This window comes from Haemaphysalis longicornis, unplaced genomic scaffold (genome assembly GCF_048455015.1).
Source record: "Haemaphysalis longicornis isolate Haplotype H1 unplaced genomic scaffold, Haemaphysalis longicornis Haplotype H1 scaffold_3, whole genome shotgun sequence".
NCBI lineage: Eukaryota > Metazoa > Arthropoda > Arachnida > Ixodida > Ixodidae > Haemaphysalis > Haemaphysalis longicornis.
The window spans coordinates 1,744,585-1,760,835 of record NW_027526335.1 but is presented as its reverse complement, the minus strand read 5'-3'; the positions used below and the strand labels follow the sequence as shown (position 1 = coordinate 1,760,835).

At 46.9% G+C, this 16,251-nt stretch overlaps 1 protein-coding gene across 2 annotated transcripts in view; it reads right to left on the bottom strand.

Moving 5' to 3' along the window:
- Positions 1 to 16,251, bottom strand: part of LOC144173836 (sushi, von Willebrand factor type A, EGF and pentraxin domain-containing protein 1-like) — a 170,645-nt gene that overhangs the window by 60,402 nt on the left and 93,992 nt on the right. The gene's annotated exons all lie outside the window — the stretch shown is intronic.

Genomic DNA, 16,251 nt, shown 5'->3' with positions numbered 1-16,251 from the left:
CAGAGCTGCCACTAGCCTCGCCACCGCGCTGGCCAGAAGAGCCTGCGGCGCTCTCGTTACGTCTTGTGGTTTTAGCTCCATTGTGGCAGGGCCCCGGAACGTCGAACGCGCTTCGCACTTGCTGTTCTCTGACCCTTTAGAAGTGCGGTCCGACACCTTCGACGCTGCTTTTTGAGTCTTCTGCAGGCGTTCTTTCGACGATGACGAGCTGTTAGAAACAGAAACATCATGCTGAATTGTCGCTGCAGATTTGCGTATGTAGCAATACCTTTTGAACGCGCGTACCACTTTCTTCCCGCTTAGCCGGTTCGTTAGAAGAACGAACGTGTTGAATTTGCTTCTTGCAGACAGCTAATGCCCTGGGCTCGTCGTTTTCCGGGATAGTTACAGTTCTTGCGGACACGTTGAAACATGTTTCCCAGAGGAGGAGGTTCCATGTGTCCAAGCGGTACAATTTGATTGGGTGCAGGAGCACAGACAAAGCTACGGCTGCCATCCAGAAACCTGGAGGTACAAGGACGATAGATTGATTGATTGATTGATTGATTGATTGATTGATTGATTGATTGATTGATTGATTGATTGATTGATTGATTGATTGATTGATTGATTGATTGATTGTCGGGTTTAACGCGTAGACGTAACGTAGGGGATGGGGCGCGCCGTAGTTACGGGCTCCAGATTTAATTTTGAATGAAACCCGCAATGTCTTCGTGCTCAGCAGCGGAACGCCTTAGCCACTGAATCACCGCGGCGGGTGGTGTAGGGACGATGGTGCGCGCGTTGTCTTGGAGTACAAAATCCCGGGCCACCTCCACTAACGTAATACCTGGGGAGAAGCGAAGCATGCAGTGTATAAGTGTATTCTTGGCGCCTTGGCGTTTTTGCCCACGGAGATGAAACTGGTAGGGGTAGAGGTATACAGATTTCCGGTAAAAGTCTCCTGTCTTTGAAGCATGAAGCGTTGTAGCGCGAGGCGTTGGAAAACGAGTGTGCTGGTGTCTTAGTACCGTGACTACATGAGACGAGATACGACGACGACGACGAAAGGAGACGACGACAGCCCGAGCACCTAATATAAAAAAAATTGGTCGCCATCCCTGCCTGCGAAAGTGGATATCCAGCAAAACTACTCTTCTGTAAACCACTACAAATGGTTATGGAGGAGGGTATGAAATGTTTCTCGGCATCTCAGCGGGTTCACGGCCGGGACGGCCACTTTGCTGATGGAGGCGAAAAGCGAAAACGCCTGTGCGTTCGAGATTTCGGCGCACGGTAAAGATCCCCAGGTGGTCCAAATTAACCCGCAGTCCTCCACTACAGCGCGCCTCATCGCCTGCGTAGCGTCGGCGCGTAACCCCACAATCAATCAATTAGTGTTCTTAGATAGGGGTAAAGAGTATCGACACTCTTTTCTCCTATTGTTCCGTGCCGCCGCCATGATCATGGGTTAGTTCGGATTACATGACACTTCTTTACACTGCGATGGTTCATGGTTGTTAATGCGTTTTTGTCGGTCAACTCTGGTGGGTTTAGCTTGTCCTGCCTGCTCTGTGGTTACGCGCGACTGACGTCGTTCCGAATGCGAATCAAAGAAAACGCGTGTAACAGTATTTCAGCAGCAGAAGGGAGTCCAAAGATGCCGTTTTGCTGCATCTTCAATAGCGTTGTTGACAAACCACCCGGTCGAGGTTAATGGCGTGGCCGTAGATGCGGCAATCTAGCAACAGTGATGAACTCACAAAATGGCCTCCGTTGTTGACTTGCGTGCCTCCGTGGCGGTAATCTAATACCTTGTCTACTGACACTACCGTGCTCGGCTTCTCTGGCGGCATATGCTGGGTCCCGCCTAGCCTGACGCACGCGCTGCGCCTCTTGGGCAAGAACAGCTTTATTTAGTGACACTAGTCGTGCTTAGCCTTCGAAGATAATCTGCAAACATAGTCTTTAGCAGGAACATATCGTTGGGGGTCCCATTGTTCAAAGATGGCTATCATGCGTAATGCGGCTTCGATGCTTGTTTTGTGGTTTCTTTAAACTAATTCTTTGCTCTATGCTGCTGTGTTCCTAGGGTTGGTCATTTTCCTGTAAAACCCGATTTTACCATATTTTTACACCCCGAACATGTTTCTAGAGAATCGGGTTAAACTCGATTTCTCCCCGAAATGAACCTTTTTAAAGTAGCGATCTGCACAATCGTGGGCTGACGGTCTGCCGTTTCTCGACCAGTACTTTCTGGAAGAAAGCCCCCCCCTTCCGAACTCATTCAGCATTGGCATGACTCTCCTGCTCGCTACCCCAGGCTGGAAAATGCTGCACTGACATCGTTGCGCCCAGTTAATGGAGGCTGTGATGGCGAGAGAACTTTCTCCCAGCCGAGACACGTTCGACGACAGGATAGGTCTCGAATGGAGACCGCCATTTTGCGCATGCAGATGATTATGCACGAAAGCAAGGATGGGTAAAAAATCGATGGCCAGCTTTTTGTGAATAAAATGTTTAATTTCTTAAAAGTTATCAATGCTCTTCACTGTCACGATTACTGGTCCATTTCCAAACAAACGCCAAATTTCGGAGAGCATTTGCTAGAAAACCCTGATGCCCCATATAAACAGCTTGAAGCATAAATTTTAACGCGTTAAAGTTAAGAAGCTTGTGATAGCTATTGATGAAATAAACTGATTGTATTACTCAGTATATCTGCAAATTTTACCCCACAGAGCCGAAATTTCGGAATGGTTTTATGAAAAAGAAAACAGATTTCTCCCTGATTATAGCTTCTAAAAATAGCAACCTATTTTTACTCGCCGATTATGAAGAAATACAAAACCCGAAAACGAAATACAATGCCCGCTTAGCCCGACGCATGCGCTCGGCGTCTTAGGCGCCTTGGCGTTTTTGCCGACGGAGGTCGTTTTTGACCACGGCGACGAAACAATTTGGGGGGCAGAGGTTGTAAAATCTGAGTGACCTGTCGAAGAACCCCTTCTGAAACGTCCATTTTTCACAAGAGCTTGACTGCCCCTGCTATGCTTCTGCCAAGGCATAACTGAAAAAAAAAATAATGCACTGTTTATTTTGTGTGGAACTATGCGGTGATCAGCTGTAGCTTCGCCAGTGATAAGGGCTACTCCTGGAAGCAGAGAAATATGTGGACATTATAGGCCAAGTTTTCAAGACCATGTGAACAAAAGGTAAAAGTAGGTATTCATCTTCACATATTTTTAAAAAGTTCTAAGCATTTCCTAACTTCGGTAGGAGTCAGTCTCGTGTCTTTGGCAGGAACTTTTATTTTGGGGGAAGAGTAATTCACTCATCAGTGGTCCTGCGCTTTTTTCGCCAATAAGAACAGGCGTGAAATCAACTTTTTGCCCTGTGTGACCATAGGCGCCTTGTGGGTCTTCTACCACGACGTATGTCGGTAGCGTATAGCAGTGCATGTAGTTTGTCACCTGACCACCACAGCGCAGCTGTGTGACCGGGACGCTATTCTTTTTTTTTAATTGTGCATAGGCCGTCTCTGCCTTGTATTGTTAAGATCATCATGTGCGTAGCCCGGCTTTCATCCATTTACTGGCATCTGTACTTAAAGTGTACATCTTGCCTATTGCCTAAATAAGCTTTCTACAATCGGAAGACATGTGGTTTTAGGTTGTGCACTAATTTCGTTTCAGTGCTGGAGCGAAACCGTCCGGTTTCGACTTACGTTCATGTAACGGTCTTCTGTCGCGGGCATACGTCTAACAAGCCTTGCGTGCTATAGAACTTGCGTCAATTTATTTTTAACACTAATAATTCAAACGCACGTAAATTTACAGCTAGTGAGGATAAAAACGATGGATCTACTCTCTACCATTACGCTTCGGATTAGCCCACAGACGCGCACGTTCCCGAAGAAGCAGGCGCACGCTGAAGCTAGGACGGCCCTCCCGGCAGCTCGTGCAGGCTCCCAAATATCCACCTGCGATCAGAAGGAACTTTCGCGAGCCGCGCACGCGCTCTCGTTTCGCCTGTTTCATTGTTTAAAAAAAAGAGCAGCGCAGGTCTCCGCACAGCGAGGGCAGCGCGCCAAAGCCGCGCATGTCCCGCAAAGGGCAAGAAGAGAGGTTCGCGGCGCAAGCCATTGCGTGGGGCCCATGCAAAACAGGCGTCGCTGAGGCAACCTGTCCTCGCGAGCCTCCGCTTCGACGAGTTATCGTCACCCCCCAGGAGGAGAAGGGGCGTCTCGGGATGCACGCGCTGCCTGCACGGCTGTCGGCAAAGCGCGCCTGTCACCCTTCAAATCTGTTGACGACTGGCCTGCTCTGGAACGCCAATACGCGAAAGTCGGGCGGCGTGGCTCACGGCTCCGTACGCATTTTTGCATCATCGTCGTCCGGGGTCCCGTTTCAGGATGCGTCAAAGAACGCAAGACCGAGCCGCATACCACTATTTGAGGCCAACGTATGGGTTCGTTGCGTTTCTTTTTCTATTCATCTCAAACCAAAGCGCCGACACTCAGCCGCTGGTGGCGTATAACGCAAGAGTACATTGAGTGTGCGGATGTCGTTCGCGTGACTCAGACCGCTATTGCAGCTGCTGCGGCGCTCGGTCGCTTCTCAGTGTTTGTAGATATAGTTGTAGGTTCTCGGGGCCATCGTGAGACGGGATTTGAATGAACGGCCTTGACCGGCTCCTTTTTCCTTCCACACTCGACCAGGGCAGACGGGACGAAAAAAAAAAAGGGGGGGGGGGGGTCAACGATTCTGCGTGATTAACGACGGTATAGTGCTTTTGTGGACACATTAACTGGGGACCTTCTAGTGCAGCCATACTCCATCCTCATCCGTCGTTTGATTTAAAATAAAAGACTACCTTGAAGCATAGTTTTGTTGAATACCCGAGCATATCGAAAGATATCAAATCATTTCGTTTATTCACACAAGGGCGGCGCAAGGAGAATGTCGTCAAGCTGAACCCCGACCTCTGTAATTTCTGCTAACGTGAACTGTTGCAGCGCAGCTGCGAATTCCCAGTGAGCCAAATAACCACGAATGCCGAAATGTCCTTAAAAAAGACAAGGCCGTGGAGGTAAAAGTACGACACAAAGTCTGGGGATCACCGTGGGATCAGGTACAGATTTAATAAAGAGGTGCGTCGAAGGTTTCGCATAAAATATGCAGTAGCGATATTGCAGCATTTGATTCGACAGAAGTTGGCGTGACTGCCCGAATTTATCAGAAAGCAGCAGCAGCGTGAAAGGGGCTTTGTAGTACTTCTCAGATTTATTCGGCAGGCTTACATCACAACAGATCATTGGGCAAGCTAATGCTTACCTGTTATAAATATTAGAGCGCGAAAAACCTAACGAAACAGAAGAAGCACGTCGTGTTTATTAGTGTCGTTGTGTTTTTGGCACTCTAATATTTAGAGCAGACTCACATTATTACACATAATTAGTGATTTAAGATGACTGCTTGCATCTCAATTCTTCGATGTTGTCTTAAAAATAAGAACAATATGTTTGCAAAGATGCCGCCCGAGAGAAATGCAAGCATTCTTATGCCGTGCTCACTCGAAAATGACGAATCTAAAACTAGAAGCAAATTTCAGTTTTGAAGAAACTGAATTTGTTTCTTCAAGAAACCTTCAATCCTTTGCAGAGTGGACTCCTCTCATTGCCTTGGTTTCAAAGACCGACAAAGGGTTTACTAGTGATTCATTCTCAATGATACTGATTTGATAATGCGAAGAGCTCAGAGCACCGATCTATTGGCAAAATAACCCTCAAATGAATAGTATCTTTAAAGCAGGAGCCACCCTTCCCAGGGTCGTTTCCACATTTGACTGTTCTCTGTGTTCTACTTCTAGCAAAGTTATCTTCCTTCGGCCTTCCTCCTGGCATAATCATTTGGATAAGGCAATTAATCGAAAATCGAAACCAATTCACCCCTTCCAATAACCACCCCTTTCTCCTCATCTACGTACAGTCGGGTGGCCCCAAGCGGGCGTGTCTATCACATCTACTAGTTGTAATCTTTATGAAGGACACCCAGCGAAATGACGACCAGCGGATTAAGTTTTTTTGCCGATGAACGCGTTGTTTATTCGGCCTTGCATAGTTCAGAAGATATTGCAGATGTCAGTGCAGTTTTAATACGATTACACCTTGTTGCGAATATTCACTCATGCCCTAAATATAGAGTTATGATGTATATAACTTATCACTATTATGATTCACTCACACAAGGAGCCTAGAAAGAAACACCTACAATATTCCTTCAGTTCCTGTTCATCAGGCCACAATTTATAAACGCCTCGGCATGCATAACATATTCACCATCGTGGACTGCGAACATAGAGATCATGCTCGCAGACGCCTCGCGCACACTTGGCGACTTCCGAAGACATATAAAATTGGCGCCTCCGGATATAAAAACACTAGCTTATGTAACGTTGACAAAGCGTTAGATAGGCCTATATGAAATATTCAGCAAGGGAAACCTGCCCTATTTTAGGCTGTACTGATGCTGTCTTTTCGAGCTTCTTCACTGTTTTCGAGAAATTTTATATAAGACATCATGCTGCTGCTGCCGGCGACGCAGTTTACTGGGGACTTGGAACGCACCTTCAAGCAATATGCCACTGCATTACATGCCTTTTTGAGACGAGCAGAAAGAGTGCCGGCCTCCTTCACTCCTCTGCTGCGTATCAATCTCGAGTAATAATGACACTAAAAGAACTTGATCGTAGACAAAATTGAATCTAGTTTGGGAATTAGGTTGCAGGAACCAGCCGTACCTCAAATAAGGTTCAGGTAAATAAGGCGGAACAGTGGCTGGGGAGCAGGAGGCATTGTTTCATTAGGCTTAACTGCCACGCATGCCCTCACGTGCACCAACGCCCTTTACTCTAAACAAGGACACGTGGACGCAAGGCAGTACAGCTAGCGGGCTTCAGTCAAAGCATTAAAAGGATCTATTTCTGAGAGCAAAAAGGTTTTTCCGGCAGCACTAATAAAATCGCCGTGTGTTCACCAGTGGTGCTCTGGACCTCGGGTGCCCCGGGTGCCGCGCTACGTGCCGCGCATGCGCACGACCGCGCCTCTCCGGATGGAACGCGCCAGAGTGGAAGCGGCCTGCAGCGTGCAGTCGCGCTGCGGTTGCTCACAGCCAGGACGACCCGCGAACGCGCAAACCGCTCGGCTCAGACGCACTGTGGAGGGAAATAATTCAAGTTAGGTCGGCTGTGTAGACGCGCCCTTTCTTTGGGCGATACTTTTCGTCCAGCCACAATGTTTTAGGCACCGGCCAGGTGGCCCTCTGGCTAAGCTGTTGCGCTCTTGGGTACAACCTCGTAGGTTCGATCTCGGGATGCCGTGGCTGTTTTTCGGGTGCAGGAAAACTACAGCACAACTCAGCAAGGATCTAATCGACCAGATTTATGGGAAATCCATAAGGTGGAGTAAGTTTCTGCGAAGGAAAGTTTGACATCCACCCGAATGCAGCCGTACGGCTACAAAGGAAAGCTATACAGCTTCCTCAGAAACTTCGGGGAGATTTCGGCGTACGTCCTCGAACAGTAAAAATTAAACTGTAGCCCTCGGCTATGGCGCCCCTCAAGGCTGACACGTATCTTACAGATGTAGCTTACAGAAGCTTACAGTTCATGCTGGACTTTCTGTCAGTTTTGCAGTGAGAGCGAAGAAAGGCAGGATAGATAGATAGATAGAACTTTATTCGAGCCCTTGAGGTCACCGTTGAGGCGGCCTCCGACGGGGTGGTCCCTTATTCACAGGGCCCATAAACGGCCAACACCTCCAGGCCCCGGGCCACTAGGGCCGCGTGGGTCGTTGCGGTGGGGCTGGACCGTAGGATCTCCCATCGCTCTTTGGGGGAAGGGGGTAGGGGGGTGGTGGTTGGGAATGGGATTTGTGGGATGGGGGCTTTGAGTGACGTACACTCTGCGATGACGTGTCGCAAGGTGCCTTTTTCTTGGCGACAGAAGGGGCATGTATCTTTATATTGTTGTGGGAACATGGTGTGTAGTAATTTTGGGTGGGCCAGCGACTCCGCTTGAATTCTTCTTAATATTGTCTGTTCTTTCCGTGTAAGTGTACAATGGGGTGCCGGCAGTGTGCGCCTGTCCTCCCTGTACATCTCTGTTATCGCTTTGAAGCTAGTGACGGGAGTCGGGTCGTCTTCTCCTCCACTCGCCTCCTCTTGTGCCCGGCGTGCCATCTCTCGGGCGTAGTAGTCGGCAATTGTGTTGCCGATTAATGAGGAGTGAGCGGGTGTCCATACGATCTCGACTACCCTTTCTGGTGGCTCTCTCTTATTCATAATGTGTGCTGCCAAGGAGGAGATCGTGCCCTTCCGGTAGCTGCTGTAGGCCTTCTTGCTGTCAGTGACAACGACTTCGCAGTGGCCGTAACGTCTCGAAACAGACTAATTACCACGGCATCTACAAGGACACGAGACCCAACCACAGCGAAAGGCAGGATGTTTGCCCTTGCAGAGGCAGGGCGTTACAAATTGAACTTCCCTTTCAAAAATAAAAAGAAAATTAACAATGCAAATCAATGACACCTCAGTTCTATAAACTAAAGTGGCTCATCAATGACTAAATTTCACCACATCCATTTAATTTTGTGATACAGCCATTCGGGGCCGTTTAGGGAGAAACAAGCATGTCGGATATTAATTGAATTGCTGATTTGCCTCTACCTCGACTAGAATAAACGCAGCTCACAGATTAAGTGCAAGGAAATACTAGTGAAATTTAGTTATTGTTGCAACTGGCCAACTTCCACTCCATGAACGAGAAGTTACGACACACTGGACGTCAACTCCGGCTATACTGGCGGAATCGTTGCAGTGCCCGGCCAACGCCATAGGTGCACTGGTGACTGACTCTTGGCCCAGCAGATGCTGCCAAGGACAACCGTTGCTGCTTCGACGGATCTTGCGTCAGAACGTAGAGGCACGGGAAGTGTTTTTTTCCCTCTTGAACGTCTGTCGCGTGTGAGGTGTTTTGCCCGAACTCAATAACATTTGCTCGACCGTTACTGTGTGATAAGGACAGAGCTACTCAATGTTGAACTAAAACCGTGTAATCTAATCATACACGGTAAAATCATCCTGACAAAGCGAATCCTAAATTTATGTTACCGGATTGAATGCTGACGTAGGGAAGGAACAGCTCCGGGGTGTCAAAACACTCTGCCCTGAGGCCACTGAAGCGTTCTCGTGCGTACACGCACGTACACGTTCCAGGGGAAATGGAGAAAGACAGCCCACTCTGCAGTAAAACCACGGCTAGAATCTTTTTTCTTTGTACATGTAGACATGCCACACTACAGCATTTCACCTGTACTTATTTCATGTTTATCGACACTTCGCCCCACCCTATTCAAGACTATGCAGCTTGAACCTCAGAGAAACAACAATACAACAGGTTACCACCCATAAATACTTTGGTATAACTTTATATTCGTCTCTGCACTGCGCCCCGTATTAAGAACAACTAACAAAAAATTATCATTTAGCTGTTTCACACTGGTAAAGGCACGCAAACATTTTTCTTCGGACGTTTTACGCCTCATTTACTTTGCCGTGTTTCACATCCATATGACCTATTGCATTGAGTCATTGTGGTTCACGTACGCGTCTTACTGCGAATCGCTTTGTGTAATCCTAACAGAGCCATTAGAATATCGGCTAGAGCACCGAGGAATCACGTATTAGCTATGCTCTTAGCCGAATTAAACATACCACTGTTTGATAGAGACACGGACTATAATACTGCTGTAATTATTCATAAAATACAACAAACAATCCGTACCACTTGTCAACGCTAATTATAGCCAAGCGAGATACAAGGAACGCTGATCATAAAAATCTTATCCTGCCAATAGTACATAATGTATATGGTCAGCGCCTCTTGTCCATTATGGGAGCAAAAATATCGAATAACATACCGAACTCTATCAAAACAATACCAAATATGTTGCCGTCCCTAAAACGTTACTTCAGAATTCAAGTTCAATAAACAAGAACCCTTAATTCGAATGTAAGAATCACTAGTGTGAAAACACCCCAAACAATTTAACTTGCTGCCAATTATTTTGACTTGTGTGCTACAATCGCCCATTTTTGCCCAGGATTGTATTTTTGAAAATATTTCCGTAATGGATCCAGTACTATATGTACAGGCTATGAATTTAGGTGCCTTATCAACATGTTTTTGCGATGTTTTTCGATGAAATAAAATACTTTGTTCTGTTAAAAAAAAAAAACGACCATGAAAATCATTGCCACATAGGCCCCCACAAACTGGGTCCGGACGCACTATATAGTATAGTATATAGTATATGCTTTTAGTATATAGTGTATGCTTTAGTATGTAGTATATGCTAAATAGTATATGCTTTTAAAACCGGCCTAGCCGGTGTACTGTGTTGGCTGGTCCTACATTACATTGCTCTGTACAGCTTTAGAGACTAAATCATGACTGAAAAAAATGATGTAAGCTCACACTAAGGCGTAAGACTTGAAGCTGCGAAGCGGTACGCAACCTTCACGCCCGTCAGGAAGGTTTATGTCCCAGATTGCAGACGATTTGCTTCTTCTTCCCTGCCGCAACGACCTTTACTCCAACTTCGTTGCTATAACGGCGAAGAAGAAGCAAATCGACGAAGAAGAACAAAGAAACGGAACACGTGCACATAACGTAGGCCCCCGCAGGTGCAACGCGGACCCCACCACGTGTTCTGTGTCGAGCAGGTAGCGCGATTCCTCTGCCCATAGTCATAGCTGAGTGAATAAGCCGTTTGACTCTCGGGTACTCAGTCACGGTCGTAGCCCAGCGGGCAAAACGACTGACTCTAACCCCGTTGATCTACGAGACACAGGCTCAAATCCAGACGGTGCAGGTGATTTCTTTTCTTTATACTGTTATGCTGAGTTTTGTGTAACGCCGGCATCAATGAATTCCTAAGCAGCTTCGCTGTTGAAATAAGCGCATTCACCGTGACCATAAGGAACTCTCTCTGAGGCAGTTCATTGTTTCCTCTCTGCGTGCATTTATCGTGTTCCCGCTCTCCTAAACACCCATTTCTCCCACCTGGAGAACGGGTCGTTCCTTTCCCCGCATTAAAGGTGCCCCTGCCATTATTACGTAATGTTTGGCGGAACATAACGAGACCGCCTTTGGTGCTTTCACAACTTGTGCCAACACGAGGTATATGAGAATAAGTCAGACCTTTTAACCCTGCTCCTTTAGCAAAACAAAACAAAATTAAGAATGCAGATTCTGCTTGTGCGGGTTCATAACTTCCTTAATTCAAATAACGTTTAGTTCCCGAATGAGTGGACATGCCAAGGACGTGATTTTTAAGACTAATTTACATCATCATCATCATTACCACCACCACCACCACCACCACCACTACCATCATCATCATCATCATCATCATCATCATATCTACGCCCACTTCAGGGCAAAGGCCTTTCCCGTGGATCTCCGTTTATCCTGGTCCTGTGCTAATTGCGACCAAGTCATCCCCGCAAACTTCATGATCTCATCATCCAATATAACCTTCTGCCGCCCCCTGCCAGGCTTGCCTTCGTTAGGGATCCACTCTGTTACCCCTAATGACCTACGGTTATCTTGCCTTCGCATTACATGCCCTGCCCACGTCCATTTCTTCTAATATATTCGTAACGCGCGTTTGTTCCGTGACCCACTCCGCCCTATTTTTGTCTCTTAATGTTACACCTATCGTCTTCCGTTCCATTGCTCACTCAGTCGTCCGTATTTTAAGTTGAACCCTCTCTGTGAGCCTCGAAGTTTCTTCCCCGTAGATGAATACCGGTAAGAAGCAGCCGTCATACACTTGCTTCTTCAAGGACATTGGTAGGCTGCCATTCATTATCTGAGAATGCCTGCACGATTTTGAGAATGCCTGCATTATTCTGAGAATGGCTGCATCACAGAATTATTCTGAGAATCTGAACGATTCTACTCTGCTTGTCCAGTGCGGTAATCATGCTTTGCACTTTGTCCCCCGAGTTATTTAGCAAGGCAACGTCATCAGCAAATCTGAGGTTACTCGGGTATTCTCCATTAACCCTTACGGCCACCTGATCCCAATCCAATGTTCTGAATACCTCTTGTAAACATGCTGTGAATAACATTGGAGAGATTGTGTCTCCTTGCCTGGCGCCCTTCCTTATTTACTGCTCTCCTTAAGTAGGACGACGGTAGCAGAGGAGCGATTGTTGATATCCTCTAGTATCCTCCCGTAATGCTCGTTTGTATACACACTGATTCCGCAATGCCTAAATGACTGCTGAGGTTTCGACCGAGTCAAATGCTTTCTCATAATCTATGAAGGCTATATATAGGGGCTGAGTATACTCCGCGCATTTCTCCATCACCTGATTGATCGCGTGAATGTGGTCCATTGTTGAATAGCCTTTACGAAACCCTGCTTGTTCATTAGGTTGACGAAATCTAAGGCGGAAGAAATTCTGTTAGTGATTACCTAGGTAAGTACCTTGTAGACGTATGACAGTAAGCTGATCGGCCTGTAATTTTTCAAGTCCTACATGTCACCTTTCTTATGGATTAGGATGGTGTTCGCTTTTTTCGAAGGTTCCGGTAAACTCGCGGTCATTAGGCATTACGTGTACAGGTTAGCCATTTTTACTAGTACAATTTGCCCGCCATCCTTCAAGAGGTCTGCTGCTATCTGATCCTCACCAGGTGCTTTGCCCCCTTTCATTTCTTTCAAAGCCTTGCTTACTTCTTGTGTCGTTACTGGTGGGATGTCCATCTCCTCTTAACTACTTCCTCTTAAAGGATTATTCGGGATGTCGCGGCTACTGTGCAGATCTCTGTAGAACTCCTCGGCTGGTATAACTATTTTATCCCTATGTGTGGTGACATCACCTTGCTTGTTTCCAAGTGCATACATCTGATTTTTCCCCACGCCTAGACACCTCTTCGCTGCTTTGAGGTTGCCTCCGCTCTTTACAGCATGCTCAATCCTCTCCTTATTGTACTTCCGTATATCAGGTGTCTTAAGCTTATTAATTAACTTCAAAAGCTCTGCTAGTTCTATTCTGTCAGATGGGGTGGATATTGCCATGCTTTGCCATTTCTTAATTAAATAGTTCATCTCCTGGGAAAGTTTACCAGTATCCTGTCTAGCGATTGTACCTTCGACTTCTACTGCACACTCCGTGTAAGATTGTCGCTGACAACCTGTGTTGTAAACTCTGCTTCATCGGTTAGATGTGAATATCGGTTCTGTAGCGCGTTCCTAAATTCTTCAACTTTCCTTCTTACTGTTAGCTCATTGATCGGCTTCTTTCGTACTAGTTTGTTACGATCCCTCCTCAAATCTAGCCTAATTCGAGAACTTACCATGCGGTGGTCACTACACCTTCCCCTACCTAGCACTTCCACATCCTGCACGAAGCCAGGATCATCGCATACTGTGAACTCTATTGTATTTTTATGCCCCCCCATTCGGACTCCTCAACGTCCACTTCCGGCTCTCCCGTTTTACATCATGCTATGCAGCATCATACTGTGCAGCAACTTGTCACATCACTGTTCCATACACTCCAGGTAGTCACTGAAGGTGGGTTTCCCACAGTGTTCTAGAACGACGGATCAACTTGACCAAATGTGCGAATTTGACGAATGACGAGGTCCAGCAAGCGACTAAAGTAGGAAATAGAATCTGAGCTGGGACAATAGCGCGAAACGAGCATGGGCATTCTAGTTTCTATTTCAATCGCATGCTAGGCCTTGTAATTCCTCGAATTCGCACATTTTGCCGGGAACAATACCCCCGAAAAAATAACATTGAGATTCATGGGGATCAAGTTAGAGATAACGAAGATATGATGCAGGTCATTGTATCTATTGCCCGAAAAACTCAGTCTTCCCGTTCCGATCAGTGAACGAATGGAAGCAGTGCACAGAATTAAGACCAAGCCTAACCTTGTCCCTCCAATACTGGTGCGTGTTTTCGGGCCTGACGTACGAGATAACTGGCTAAACAAGAGAACTGTGCCAAAAAATCTGCAGAAATTCAGAAAATTGCCTACTAATGCGCAGCATTCTTATCCCGCTTGTCTTTAGTGCAAGTTCTTTACAGCCATTTTTTTTTGTGTTTCTAAATCCTCCCCGACCAATTATCTCCATTTACTCTATTATAACGATTACAAGGGAAGCTTCTGCGAAATCTACATTATTGTGGAAATGCAGGGCGTTACACGGTCCCGGCTGCGCGGGTATTCGGGAAGGAATGCTACGCAATAAAACGAAAAAAAAAATCTTCATATATGAAAACCTCACTGCACGAGTGGAGAGACTGCTATGGCTGGCGAAGTGCTGCGCCAAGGAAAAAGAATAAAAGGTCGTTTGTGCTCGCAACGGACGAGTATATGCTCGGAAACTGGAGGGCACTCCGCTAATTAAAATCGACAATGAAGCTGTGTTAAGCAAACTGACTTAAAACGACCATAAGCACAGGCACCTCTCTTGAGTTGGACGGGTTGAAAAAATATTGGGCGCAGGCATGACCTGGTGTTGCTCTTCAGCTAATAGACCATATGCGAAATTGCTTGGTGATCTAGCAACACTGATGTAAGCGAGACCGTCGGCCATATTGGTACGGGCGCTTATCGGGAAGTCTCGTATTATTTACTGTGGAAGAGTAGGTGACGGTAACGCGGTATGGCTCAAACTGTACGGCATTTTCCGGCTCCCGACCGCGGATTGTGGACGAAGGACTTGTCTGCGCTGCCGACAGTGTCTGAAGACTCATACCACTCGGGGTGCCGCGCCAAAAACCCATCCGAGCGGCAGCGGAGCAGGGCATGCCGCCTAGCCACCGAGGCGCATTGCTCGCCTTCATCGGTGAGGACAAACACGTGCGACTCGCAGTAAGTAAATCCTTCTTTGTTTTTTACTTGACGCGAGTTAACCGGTATGAGCATTTGTATAGCACTTTGCTCACCATTGTTTACCATGCAAATGCGTAGCGGCGACCCTGTTGCAGTAACCCCGAAACAGGAAAGCGACAATCGCCAGACCATACCGCTAGTGGGTGGATTAGGTATTTTCAAATGCTGTACATCGAATTTACGGGATGATTTTTGGCGAAGATGTTTAGAGAAAGGTTGCGGCCGTTTTCCGTGATGGTCGTCCGCCCGCAGGTTTGCCGCAAAGCAATCGCGCTTTGCGGCGAAGTCAACTACAAAAGCGCACATACGCCTTGAATTTTCTTTTGTGTGCTTTTATTATTTATTGCGCATGTTCTGCCGCAAAAATCTGTTTGTGTGTCTTTATTCTCCTTTTTTGGCGGTGGGGTGTTGTGTTTGTTTCTAAAGCGCATGTTTTTGGTGTGCACGAATTAATACAGTAAAACCTAGTTCGCTCGAACTCACTGAACTAGAAGATTTTTAATTCGATGGGTCATCGGTATAGCCCGAATGTTTACCTGTTTATCTCGAAAGGTTCTGGAAGGGAGTTTCAGATAATCATATTATTGCTTGCTTAAGTTATGACGAACACGACTATGCGGGTACTGGTATCATTGCCCACGGTGAGGCTTTTAAAAGTTAAACTTCCGTCTCTTGAAAATGCATTAACAAAGCATGCAGAGATACTTGCACGCTCGAACTTGACAAACAATTTTGACATCATTGCTGTTTGAGGTGTAGATTATTGCCCTTGCAACAGTGTTAAGCAAGACACAAAATCTGGTCATTTTGAGTCTGTTCCTTGCGGCCACTTCTTTCTGCTCTGTCCCTTTACCATAAACTGTAGTGGACTAGTCCTGTTCTTCCCTGAGTGTTATTTACTGATACTCTCTCTGTTCTTGCAGGTTGGGCCTCATCCATGTGCTCAGCAGCTGCTTTCGCTCCCTAAAGAAAAGTGGCCGGCCCTATGTTGTGTGCCTCACCTTTGAGACGGACAGTGGGGCGATTGTGGAGGCAGCGTGCGAGTGCCCGGCGGGTTGCAGTGGAGCATGGAGTCACATCCTGGCTGCTGTGCACCTACTCGCCCTCTTGCAAGCCGAAGGTTTTAACTTTTAAGAGGCGCCACCGGAGCTTGCGTGCACTGAGCTGCCACAACAGTGGGGACGTCCGAGACAGCAGAGCATCAAGCCAGCGAGTGTCCAAGACATTGACTGGAGAAGCCCGCGAAAAATTGGCCCCTCCCTTCTCTTGCCAATGCGTTTGTTCGATG